Below are 6,557 nucleotides of genomic sequence, written 5' to 3'. Positions count from 1 at the left end.
AAACGAGGCTGTGGTTACTAGATGTTTCATTCAGCCACTGCAAAGAGAGACAATTCCTGTCCCACATGAGGCTCTGCATTTAACAGAAGAGGAAACGGAAATGTAGAGGTGTCGAGTGACTTCCCCAAGTTCATGCCGGTGGCAAGTAGCAGAGCCAGGATTAGAACCTGGTCTCCTGACTAGCAGTCCCATGCTCTTTCCATTAGGCCACACATCCTCCCCTATATTGTTGTGGTGTTGAAGAGTTAAGTTTGTCATGTTAGGTTGTAAAGACTAAGATGTGGTTCTGATTAAAAACACATTTGAATGTCTATTTGTCTTGTTTCCAGAGTTACAGTGACTAAATCAACATGTCATGAAAAACAAGGCTGTTTATTTTTAAGCACAACCTGAAAACATGTAATTAGTCACTGAAAATATGATGTAGCAAGGCATGAAGTGAAAGATTCCTAGAAGCCAAAATGCATATTTTGGCATTAGAAAGTCTTTTTACGTTAGGCCATAACCCTCCAGTGAAACTACACTTATTTCAGGGCAAGCCATGCATACTGTTAGAGTGAGATGAGAAAACCGATTCTCTGTTTTAAAGGAGTCCTATCTAGTGGTTTCAAATCCCCCTATCCTGAGGCCTTTGATTAGTTGCTTTGGGGCATCATTTTTAACGTATGGTCCTATATTCTTAGGCTGGATGTATTGAGAATACTGCCCACACAAGACTATGGGTAGCCAAGAAGATCTGACTCCATTGATGATATTTAGTATTTGTATATTTAATATGTTCACTTTGTATACTTTTGTATACCTCTGTGGTGGGCCAGGGATATAGTTTGGGTGATTTATTGATTGTTATTGACGAGGGATGAAGGGATAAGCAAAGAGTGAATTTCTACCACAGTGCTGATATTTGTAAGGGGATTTTCTATTTTCATCACCAAGAACAATGTTGTCCCTTCACTGCTGAGCTGATGTTTGAAGATATTGTCTCAAGGCAATGGAAACAGAAATGAATGCTTACCTAAGACTAGAGAAATCATTCAAGATAAAGCACCTGTTACATAGGAAATGAAACTTGAAAATAAATGTATCTTGATTCCACTTCTTTGCACTGGGCTTTAAAACAATTCAGTGACATAATTTTTGGTTTTGTTGTTTCGAGGTGAGCTTTGGGGATAGAAATAACTCTGGGGATTCTCTATAATCAGATTTTTCTCAATCTAGAATTATAGGGATTATTTATGCTGGTAAATTAGTGACCTGTCTGCCATGATGACCATCATCATAATCATCATTATTGATTAATATTTGTCGAGCACCATTGGAACCATGTCCCCATTTGGCAGCCTGTCAATTGCAGTAGGAAGAAATTCTTAACTACTAAATTAACCAGTTAATTTTTCAAATTCCCGAATAAGGAGAATATGCTCGAACCCAATTCCAAGAAGTTTTTTTGAGTTTTTTTGAGTGTTCCTGGGATTTCTTTCTCTCGTGGCTTGAAGAACGTAGATTACACTGTGTCCCATCTGCTTGTTTATTTCTTGGTTTGTGTTATATAGCACTACGCATCCTATGGTAATCAATCAATCGTTTTTACTGAGTGCTTACTGTGTGCAGAGCACTGTACTAAGTACTTGGGAAAGTACAATATAAGAGAGCTGGTAGACATATTCCCTGCCCACAGCGAACTTGCAGTCTGGAATGGACTCTAAACTTGTTCAATAATATATGTTGATGATTGTCAACAGGATACCACTAGTGGCAACAAACAGGTATCCATCCATTAGCAAGTACACCACCAGATTACTTTTCCATAAATCACTGAGAAACCTTCAGGTGATTGTGAGTTTCATGCACAACCTAAACAAATCCCTTAATTCAGAAATGTGAAGTTAGGTGTTCTGTTCTCATTTCCATAAAGTACTTCTAAGCAGTTTCCTGTGGGTGTTTTGTGTTTCCATGTTTTCTAACGTGCTACTAAACCTTTTGGAGCAGTTCTAAGCTGAATCCTCAACCAGTTCCTCTAAAACTCAACCATTTTTACATCGCAGAAGTGCCTCCACTCCATGACTATTGATACAGGATGTTAACTCCCCCAAAGCCATCCAGAAATAATCATCACTTTATTACTCTTTGAAATAGAGATGGATGGAAAAGTCATTTGAAATATGGGTCATTACTATAGCCATGTACTGCAGTACATGGTTTTTTTTACTCACATATCTCCAAAGTGTAAGAAAGGGAGAGATATTCTCAGAGGTTGGGATTTGAAGGCTGTCCATTTACCTCTTTGAAGTCTTGGTGTTTAATTTTCCGTAGTCATTTCTTGGGCAATTTTCTAGGAGACTAGTTGAAGCTAATTTATCGTAAGTAAAGCCAATTGAAATCTTAAAGGCTTTTTTTCTGTAACAGCTTTTATTATCAGGGTAACTTCAGAAGGGAAAGGAGACTTAGCGTTTCAGACCCCAACAATATGGGTTCATTGAGTGGCAAGAGTTAGAGAAATCACACTGTTCGAAACTTTGACCTGTAGGCATTTATTATGTTACTTTTCTTCCAAGACTCTACTGGGCTTATAGTCCATGACCAGTTTATGTGAAAAGTTCTTCATAAAAATAATTATATTTTTTACATTTCAAAAAAGGAATACTTGAAGCTTTTAAAGCTATTGGAGATAGGCTTGGTCTCCTTCCTCCTCCTTCTCCTATGACATTAGGTGACTTGCCCAATTCTTCTGTTTTAGAAAGCTTCAGTTTCCCCAACTGTAAAATGGAAGGTGAAAAAAGCTCCTGCCTTCAAACGAAGATGAGGAATAATGAGAGAACATTATGAAAGTCTCTTTGAGATTCTCATTTAATAATAATAATGTTGGTATTTGTTAAGCGCTTACTATGTGCAGAGCACTGTTCTAAGCGCTGGGGTAGACATAGGGGAATCAGGTTGTCCCACGTGGGGCTCACAGTCTTAATCCCCATTTTACAGATGAGGGAACTGAGGTGCAGAGAAGTGAAGTGACTTGCCCACAGTCAGCTGACAAGTGGCAGAGCTGGGATTCGAACTCATGAGCCCTGACTCCAAAGCTCATGCTCTTTCCATTGAGCCACGCTGCTTCTCAGGCATCACCTAAGGCATCACCTAAGTATGCAGGTACCATTAGTAATAAAGGATTTTCATTTTTTTCTATGTCATATAATCATTATTTAATGTACATTGAGGGCCCTAGGGATGCTAGGAGATGTACAGAACACATAAAACCTATGGTTCCTGTGCTTTCTCTTCTTTCCAGGTGTTAGAAATTCATAGATGCTTTTTCATATTGAAAATTATTTTGTGGAACAAAATCAGAAAGTTCCCTTTCCATAATTAGTCAATCAATGGAATTTATTGAGTGCCTACTGTATGCAGACCACTGTATTAAGTAGTTGGGAGAGAAGCAGCCTGGTATAGCAGATAGAGCACGGGCCTGGGAGTCAGAAGGTCATGGGTTCTAATCCCAGCTCCACCACTTGTCTGCTGTGTGACCTTGGGCAAGTCACTCCATTTCTCTGGGCCTCAGTTACCTCATCTGGAAAATGGGGATCTAGACTGTGAGCCCCATGTGGGACAGGGACTGTGTCCAGCCCAATTTGCTTGTATCCACCCCAGTGCTTAGAACAGTGCTTGGCACATAGTAAGTGCTTTACAAATGCCATAATAATAATTATTCTTATTACAATACAACAGAGTTGGTATGTGTCCTATTTACTTAGCTATCTGTTGTTCTACAGGTATTTCCAGTAACTTTTCTTTGGCCACATACCATTCTAGGAAAAGAAGTAAAGGACAAATTAGCAAACCTTTGGGTGATTTTTGAGGAGATGGGAAGAATCTAATCAAATCTTTGATGGCTGCAAAAATCAGAGACTTTCTTTAGGGACAAATCTCTACAAGTAAATGATATAACAGGTTTGGCAGTAGGACCCTCAAATTTTGTCTGAATAAATCCAGACAATACTACTTTGCAACATCTCCCTCTCTCACAAATTGGCAGTTCTGGGGCATTTCTGTCACTATCCAAACCTCAAAGACCACTACTCCTAGAACCCGTACTCCCCCGGGATTGTCTCTATCTGTTGCCGAATTGTACATTCTAAGTGCTTAGTACAGTGCTCTGCACATAGTAAGCGCTCAATAAATACTATTGAATGAATGAATGACTAATTGTTAGGGATAATTGAGAAGGGAAATGGATGAATTGGGGGGGGGGGGGGTTGGCAGGGGGAGGAAGTGGGGAGGTCATCTGGATCCCATTTTTAACCTGGGAGGAAATTCAGGCGGGCCTGTTGGCCACACTTGGAGAACCCAGAAATCCTCCTCCTGCCAGTGTTTTTGGTGGGTGTTGAAAAATTCAGTGAATGCTCACCACTTTCTAGACCCCGTTTAGGCTAGGGGTGACTGTATGTATGATGACATCTGACTGTTGGTCAGCCTCATCTGGAATTGTACCTTCCAAGCGCTTAGTACAGTGCTCTGCACATAGTAAGCACTTAATAAATACTATTGAATGAATGAATAGGTCAATACTGGGGTCTCACGATGGCTCTATTGTGGTGTCAGGGACTTAGAGGTGTATCGACTCCACTTGGAACTGTGGCAAACATCCAGGCCCAAAAGTTTGAAGAAACTAAAAAAGTGAAAAATATTCAAAACAATTCCTATATTGTAAATTCAAGAAATTGGCAGAGAAAATACATTCTAATCAACAACACTGTGGAGGTGAGTAAGCCACCAAACCTGGTGGATTGTTGTACTTAAATGCAGTTCAAGCCACTCTCAGGTTCCACCACAGAACCTGACCCCAGAACAGCACTTCTCTCTTTCCCGCTCCCACACCTAACACACTTGGCATGTTTATGCTATTATCTAATTGCAGTATGAAATAAAAATAGCACGCTAAGTCAACGAGTCAAAAGAACATTTCAATTACTCATAGAGTGAAGAAGAATGTACAGGTATAGGGTTCTAAAGGTTTGTTGGCTTGGCAGTGTCTTTTTAGCAAGCCCAGAGCATCTGTCACTGGCACAGAACCCTAGAGTCAAGGAAAGCAGTCACACTGGCACCCCAACCAAAGACGAGCAGGCCAACGGTGGCCTCTGCCATGCATGCTGGGAGTTGCCAAACCCTGGTCTAAATTTTGCAATACAAATTGTAGCACATCAGTGGGAACTTCTCTCCTTATGCACTGGTCTTATGTCCGGTTGCTTAATATCCTCTCCAGGAGCTATCTTTTCTAGGAAGGATATTTGATGAAGATTTTTTTTTGACTCTCTTGTTCCAGGACAGTAAGTGGAGCAAGATCAGTGGGTGTCTCTCTTGCTTGTTGATGTGTTCCACAGAGCTGATTTGGAAAGTACCCAGTCTGTCTCCCTGACCCTTTTTTTTCCTCAGAACATATTCCCCATGTTTTTCCTATTTTTCTTTTAAAGCTTTCTTGGGTAGTGTTCATTTTCAAAGGTGATGATAGTGATTGCAAAACACTATTAATGCATGCGGGTAGTGCTGAAAAGACTAATTTGCCATTTTGTGGCATGTATCAGCTGCACTTAAAAGTTTGGACTAATCTCATGAAACAAAATTTTGAGCTTATGGAGGGTGGCAATCTTGTACCTTCTGGTTTTCCTCCTACATCTCTGAGTGCTCCTTCTCAGTTTTTCTTTTCCTGGCTCCTCCTCTGTGTCTCGTGGACTCTGAATCATGAGGAAGCTGAAATTCTGCTCCTCAAGTCACAGCTCCTTACTGATCTTCGCTTTTATTTTGTGTATTGTGTTCTTGACTTTGTCTCATGCTTTTAATGTTTTATTTTTTTATTGCTCCCAATGAGTCTGCCTCCACCATTCTTAGCTATCCGTTCTTCCACAGGTATTCCCCCATCATTATTTATAGACTGTGAGCTCTTTGAGGGACAGGGTCCATGCCTAATTTCCACTTGTATGCTCTTTCCCAGTGTTGAGTAGAGTGCTTTGCACACAGTACGTGCTTAGTAAATACTATTACTGCTACTCCTAGAGTGGGTGCCCTCTAAGACACTCACTCTCTTGGAGACCTCATCCCCTCACATGGTTTCAGCTACCACTTCTGTGGCTGACTCCCAAATCTACTTAACCCTGCCCTCTCATCTGACCTGAAATCCCACACCTCCTCCTACCTCCAGGACATCCCTCTCGGGATATCCCACCAGTATCTCAAAGTCAATAGCACTCCACAACTTTTCCAATAATAATAACCATAATCATAATCATAATTGTGGATTTTGTTAAACACTTGCTATGTGCCAAACATTGCACTAGCACTGGGGTAGATACAAGATCATCAGGTCGAGTACTTTCCTGCCCTAAATGAGGTGCCTGATGTGGTGAGCCCACAACGAGCTGCCTTATTGGTGACTGTTTGTGATCCCGCAGATAAGAAGAAGGAAGAGACTGGCGAAGGCACTGATGGGCTCTACCTGAGACAGGTGATTGCCGGCCTGTGTGAGTGGAGCATGGAGGGAGGGAGGGAGGCTTCTTTCCCTGCTCTACCCGGTA

Source organism: Ornithorhynchus anatinus, chromosome X5 (genome assembly GCF_004115215.2).
Source record: "Ornithorhynchus anatinus isolate Pmale09 chromosome X5, mOrnAna1.pri.v4, whole genome shotgun sequence".
Lineage (NCBI taxonomy): Eukaryota > Metazoa > Chordata > Mammalia > Monotremata > Ornithorhynchidae > Ornithorhynchus > Ornithorhynchus anatinus.
The sequence above is the reverse complement of the archived record's forward strand: the minus strand, read 5'-3'. Positions refer to the sequence as shown.